Raw genomic sequence first — 6,201 nt, 5'->3', positions numbered from 1 at the left:
AACCCATGGCCCTGGAGACAAGCAATATGGGATACCCGCAGTTTCCATTGGCCAACCTGAATTTCAGTCAAACACAGGGTTGAAGATCTTTTCCATGCAACCCCTGCAAGTGGAAGTGCAGCTTTAGATCTGATTGCTGCAGAAAATCAACTTTTGCTCTAAGCTTATAGAGTTTACAAAATTAAAACTAGAGTTCTTAGCTCTATTCCAAAAGATACTATAGGTCTGATTGTAAAAAGGAGTATTACTACCCAGGGTGTATTTGTACATTTGGTAATCATTGATAGTGATTATGAAGGAGAAATTGTACTTATGATGTCTACTACTAAACCTTTTTTTTTTTAAAGTTGGTTCAGTTATTTTTGGTTTTGTTTTTTTGCGGTACTGGAGATTGAACTCAGGACCCTGCACTTGCCAGGCAAATGCTTATTCTACTGAGCTATCTCCAGGGCCCCCTACTAAACCTATTTAAATTAAAACTTGACAGCTTATTAAAAATAAAAATCAACTTGTATTTATTATGCATATTAGAACACATACTGCATTGCCTGGTCCTCCTGTCAGCAGGAAACAACCAGATAGATTATGTACTTACAAGTAATGTTCAAGCTGTCCTATAAAAGTTTTGTAAAACTTTCCATTGTTCCCTTATCACAAAAATTCCTTATAATCTCCAAAGTAAAAAAATTGTTAAATGTTCAAAAGCCAAAAGGAAAAAGGTTAGATTGAGTTAAAAATGAAACAGATACAGTTTCAACAATCTAAACGTTTATAGATGTATATAAAAATGTTTGTTGTTTTCTTGGTTCCTTTAAATATATGACTCTCTAAAACCACCATAAAGGACTAAGTGTGGAGTACTGTTTTAAAATCAAGTCCTCAACAGGACAAAAAAGATAGAACAGAAATACAGCAGATAGAGTTTGAACCTTCTAGCTTTGCTCAATTAGATTTTTTTTCCACTTTATTTTTTTCCATAATTTTATTGATAAACAAATAACAATGACACAGTTTCAAATCAAATTGGTTGGACAGTTTCAATAATTAACACATTGCATACATTCCTCCCAGTGGTTAATTGCTGTACAAAAAATATGGAATGCTTCACGAATTTGTGTGTCATCCTTGCACAGGGGCCATGCTAATCTTCTCTGTATTGTTCCAACTTTAGTATATGTGCTGCAGAAGCAGCACTCAATTAGATTTTTTTTTAAAAGGTTCTTTTAAATTGCAAATAGTTGGTTCCAAAGGGCGGGGCACTACCGGGGGAGGGGCACAAAGTGAGGTCAGGGAGTGCCCTTGCTCCCACTCTACTAGCTCCCATCCTAGGCTGACCCAGCTAGGCACCTGCAGGATAGGTTCAGCCACCGAGGCCTGTGTTTCTGGTGCTAAGTAGGTGGACCATGACTATGACATGCCCTGGCTCTAACATTAGCCGTGTAAGGCTCAAGACAGTAGCTATGTTTAAAATCTGGGCAAAAACAACATCCAGCAGTCAGAGCCAGAGAGACAGCTAACACAGTGGCCAGGCACAGAGGCCTTGACTAGGGGGTGGGGTATAGCTCCCTTAAAGCTTTAAGAGATGAGGTAATGTGAGTGCGAGAACAAACCCTTTGTAGGTACTAAGACCATTAAGCTGCTATGGAGGAAAATCAACCAAAATCAGAGTCCCTGTGCTAAATGGTCTGCAGGTTTTGTTTGGTGTAATCAATGCTGTTTATACAGGAAAATCAAAGTTATAATTCCACCCAACCAAACCATTGTTTAAACCACATCAGATTCTTATATTGCTCAATTGGTCATTTTTTTTGTTAAAAAATTTTAAATTATTAAAAAGAAATATTGGGTTGGAAAATAAAAATTAATTAAACAAAAAATTCTTAAAAGGCTTTAACCATTTTTAAAATGCTTTTCAAATGCATATATGGGTGGTCTCCAGGTAGGGCAGCTACAAAGGTAAAATATTGCCCCAGGGTATTTTAAACGATTACTTAATATCTTTTAATTCCTAGTAAGTTTGATTGCTTGTTTTACTGCCTTAATTAAAGTGGCACTAAAAATAGGGCTTTGATATTTTACAAACAAACATAAAGGTTTAAAATAATGTGTAAAAGCCATAGGGTTTAAACAGTCACTTGATTTTGACATTCCATTTAAATAATAAAATGCCTAATGGTGGCCTCCAATGGGGCACAAGCTATGATAACTTCTTCATATTTGGGTCAACTTATCCAACAAAGATATATTGTGCCTTAAACTGTTCAGGTCAACCATTTATCACTTTCAGACTTCATTTAATAATATTAATTGGCTCCATCTGGATTTTGGACTACTTTTTTCTGGTGCTATTGACTGTCATTATCATTAAGATAAATTAAATTCTTCTTTTTACAGATAGGTCATATTAGGTTAAATGAAAAATTATATGACTCCCTCTTCCAAAATATAAAATACAGGTATCTCAAAATATATGATCAGACTTCTATTAAAGCAAAAGAGGAGTTAATCCTGCCAACTTCACTTGTCAATATATATGATTAAATTTTTAAACTTTTACAACAACAAAAAGACAAACCAGATAAGGAAAAATAAATAAATAGGCAAAAAGCTAGAAAGGATCTTTTACAGAGTTCTCCATACTGGACAATAGAAGGGACTCAGGCCATTATTAACCTTGGGTAGAGGATATGCTTGTGTTTTTCCAAAAAAAATGCTAACCAATCTATAGGTATCAGAGTATACCCTCAGCGATGAGGTTAGATCCAGCCCTGGCCTATTAAAAGGCCTAACCAAATAGAAATATAAGGTCTAGACAGGTGATAAAATATGTAGAAGTAATTGAGTTAAATTTTGTCAGTACTAAGACAAAAAACATAAAAGTACAAACTGTACATATTAATTATAGATAAAAGATTTTATTCCTTCCAGATTTTTCTAATAAAAGATCTCTGATAACAGACAACAAATTCTGACTAGTCTACCTATAATTATAAATTTCTAAGAATTGTAATAGTTACTATAATTTAATTTGGCCACAGATTTATTTGAGCGCACTCTTGATTTTATAAGGATGTTTATGTGGCCATGTATTTATGTGTTTGTGTCTCTTTTTTTTTTTTTTTTTTTGGTGGAACAAGGGGTTGAACTCAGGCCCTTGTGCTTGCCAGGCAAGCGCTTATTCTGCTAAGCTATCTCCCTGGCCCCCCTGTGTGTCTTTCAGTGAACAGCTGTTCCTCTTTTTTCTTTTTGGCTAACTACAATTTGAGATATATATATATATATAGATATATATATATATAGATATATATATATGCATGCTTTTTCTTAAATTACTAGTCAAAATGATACTAAAATTAAATTATACACAATACATCATAAGGTTTAAGCGAATTAAACAAAAATTCCCTAAAGTAAAAAAACATTATGCAAAGAGTCCAATTGATAAATAAGTGTGGCCAACCCTTTTGGTCATTAATGAGGAGCTCCCAATAATCTCAATAGTCTCTTAGGAGACCTCCTCAATAAATAGGTCATTGGTTAAAAGATAAAGTTTTTAAGAATGTTACAATAAGGTTTTCTCCTTGAGGATGGTTTTGGTACAAAATTAAGTTAAACAAACATTTTTATGTGTGTATGACAATTCATTATTGTTGATCTCATGATATATTAAGTGTATTTATGATTCCAGGTATACAGGTCTTTCAAAATGTAAAAGAAAAAAGATGGCTTATTCAGATGAGGCTTTTTCTCAGTTTCAAACTTCTGCCTTTAACAAAAAGCTTGTGATATACATCCCATTTAAAGATGACTAATTTGATTTTAAAAATTTATGTATAAGATAGAGGTGATTACTACTATTATGGGCTACTGAAGTATATTAGGTTATTATACTGAATTCACATACCTACAGTATTTAAATGGCAATGAAATACCCATCTCTGACAAAACTAAACAAAAACAGGGATACAAATGAAGGACCATTTTGTATAGTATATACAAAATAGTTAGGATAGATATACAGCTACTTTCTCTTAATTCAATGAGAAGAAAGATTTGTACTCATAGTGTTTGGACAGGATATCCTGTCTGTATCTTGTACTATGAATAACTACTATGAAAACAACAATATGCAGTGTATTAATTATTGAAACTGTTCTACTAACCGGTTTTGAAACTGTCTCATTGTTAGTTGTTTCTCAATAAAATTATTTAAAAAAGAATTTAAGAGGAAAGAAAAAATAAAAATAAAAAGTAAAGGGTAAAAGTTTATTATTATTTATTCCAAAAAAATTTTTTTAAATATAGTTTCTTTTTTTTAATTTATTTATTTTATTATTTGTGTGTGTGTGTGTGTGTGTGTGTGTGTGGCCAGCTCAGCCCACCAGGGGGCGGCATGTGGTGCTGGGGGATTGAACCGCAGTCCTTGTGCTTTGCTAAGCTTGTTCTAAGTAGGTGCTTTAGACCACTGAGCCATCTCACCAGCCCTATTCCAAAATTTTTGAAATTTTTTAAAACTAGAAATTATTTTTGCTATACTTTCTGTGTAATTAGTATACATTCATTTTTATTAATTTTATTGAGAAACAAATAGCAATGAGAGTTTCAAAACTGATTAATAGGGCAGTTTCAATAATTAATACATTGTATATTGTTATCTTCTTAGTGGTTATTCATAATACAAGATGTAGACAGGATATCCTGTCCAAATACTGTTAGTACAAATCTTTCTTCTCACTGAATTAAGAGAAAGTAGCTGTATATCTATCCTATTTTGTATATACAGATACAAAATGGTCCTTCCTTTGTGTCCCCTTTTTTGTTTAGTTTTGTTAGAGAAGGGTATTCCATTGCCATTTAAATACTGTAGGTGTGTGAATTCAGCAAAATAATCCTATATAGTCCAGTAGTCCATAATAGTAGTGAGTTATCCATAGGATTAGCAATGTCAGAAGTTGTTGACTTGAGCCTTTTACAGCTCAGCATATTAATATGGCCATTTATTTATTTATTTATTTATTTTGCAGATCTGGGGATTGAACTCAGGCCCTTGCGCTTGCCACACAAGCGCTTATTCTACTGAGCCATCTCCATTTTTTATACCTTGTTTTTATACTTTTCTGATGGATGGTTAAGACCAAGATAAAGCAAGACCTATGTAACAAGAAATGTAACTTTTATATCTGATAATTTCAGTCAAGTTCCCTCAGGATTTATCCTGTAACCCTGTACTGCAGTTTGTAGATCCTTTGTGAGTGTCAGCCATGTGGATGATTCACGGCCATTGCTTGACCAATTTGCTGTCTGTGAAAGCCTGAGAGACTGTATTCGCTCCATGTGACTCTCCTTATGCACAGTCTACATCATCGATCACGTTGCTCGTGGCCCCATAATCTCCTTGATCAGAAAATTTGGGTCACAACTGAGTTACATAATTAACATGCATTCATATGTCCTATCATTACTACTCTGAGATAATTAGAACTCCAGAACTAAGTTTAAATAAAAATTTAAATGCATATATATTTCATTTTAATTAATTAATTAAGGGTATTTACACTGATAGCTGATATATATTGGCTTGTTTTATAATAATATTTTCCTACTGATGGTAGGAATATTTTCCTCCTGACTTTCTCTCTGTTTAATTGCTTGCCTTCCTTGGTGGCTTCTGTATATTTGTACTTCTGGGGTCGCGTTCTTTCTGATCTCTTTCTAGAATATCTTTAAATACCCTTTGTAAAATTGATTGGTTGTCATGAATTTCCCTCAGTGTTCTTTGTTACATAAGTATTCGTTGCGTCTCTTTTTTAAGATGGCTTTTAATATTCTGTTCTTGTGCTGAATTTCTGGAATCTTGGCTATTAGGTGCTTTGGTGTAGATTTGTTTTGCTGTTGAGCAATTGGAGTTCTGTTCGCCTCGTATACTGTACATTAAATTATTGTTCCATGCTTAAAAAATTTTCTGCTACTGGTTCTGTGTTTTTCATGATGTTTATACTGCTTCATTTTCATTGACTCAATAAAGCTTTTTTTTTTACTCAATAAATCTTATGTTGTTCTTTGCAAAAAAAAAAAAAAAGAGAGATGATTGTTTGTATTATGTCATGTCAAAATAAAAATCGAATGTCTTTGTCTCTTAAAGGCACAGGGTGGGTCATTGGAAGGATATAGTAAGCCCTTACAGTTTGAAACTTGGTGGAA

The 6,201-nt window shown here is 33.3% G+C and overlaps 1 non-coding gene across 1 annotated transcript; it reads right to left on the bottom strand.

The window, feature by feature from the left end:
* Positions 1-1,088: 1,088 nt before the first annotated feature.
* Positions 1,089-1,194, bottom strand: LOC111817855. The gene has a single exon (XR_002821959.1). It is a non-coding gene; the product is annotated as a U6 spliceosomal RNA (small nuclear RNA).
* Positions 1,195-6,201: the final 5,007 nt, after the last annotated feature.

This window comes from Octodon degus, unplaced genomic scaffold (genome assembly GCF_000260255.1).
Source record: "Octodon degus isolate 3935 unplaced genomic scaffold, OctDeg1.0 scaffold00072, whole genome shotgun sequence".
NCBI classification, from domain to species: domain Eukaryota; kingdom Metazoa; phylum Chordata; class Mammalia; order Rodentia; family Octodontidae; genus Octodon; species Octodon degus.
The sequence above is the reverse complement of the archived record's forward strand: the minus strand, read 5'-3'. Positions and strand labels throughout refer to the sequence as shown.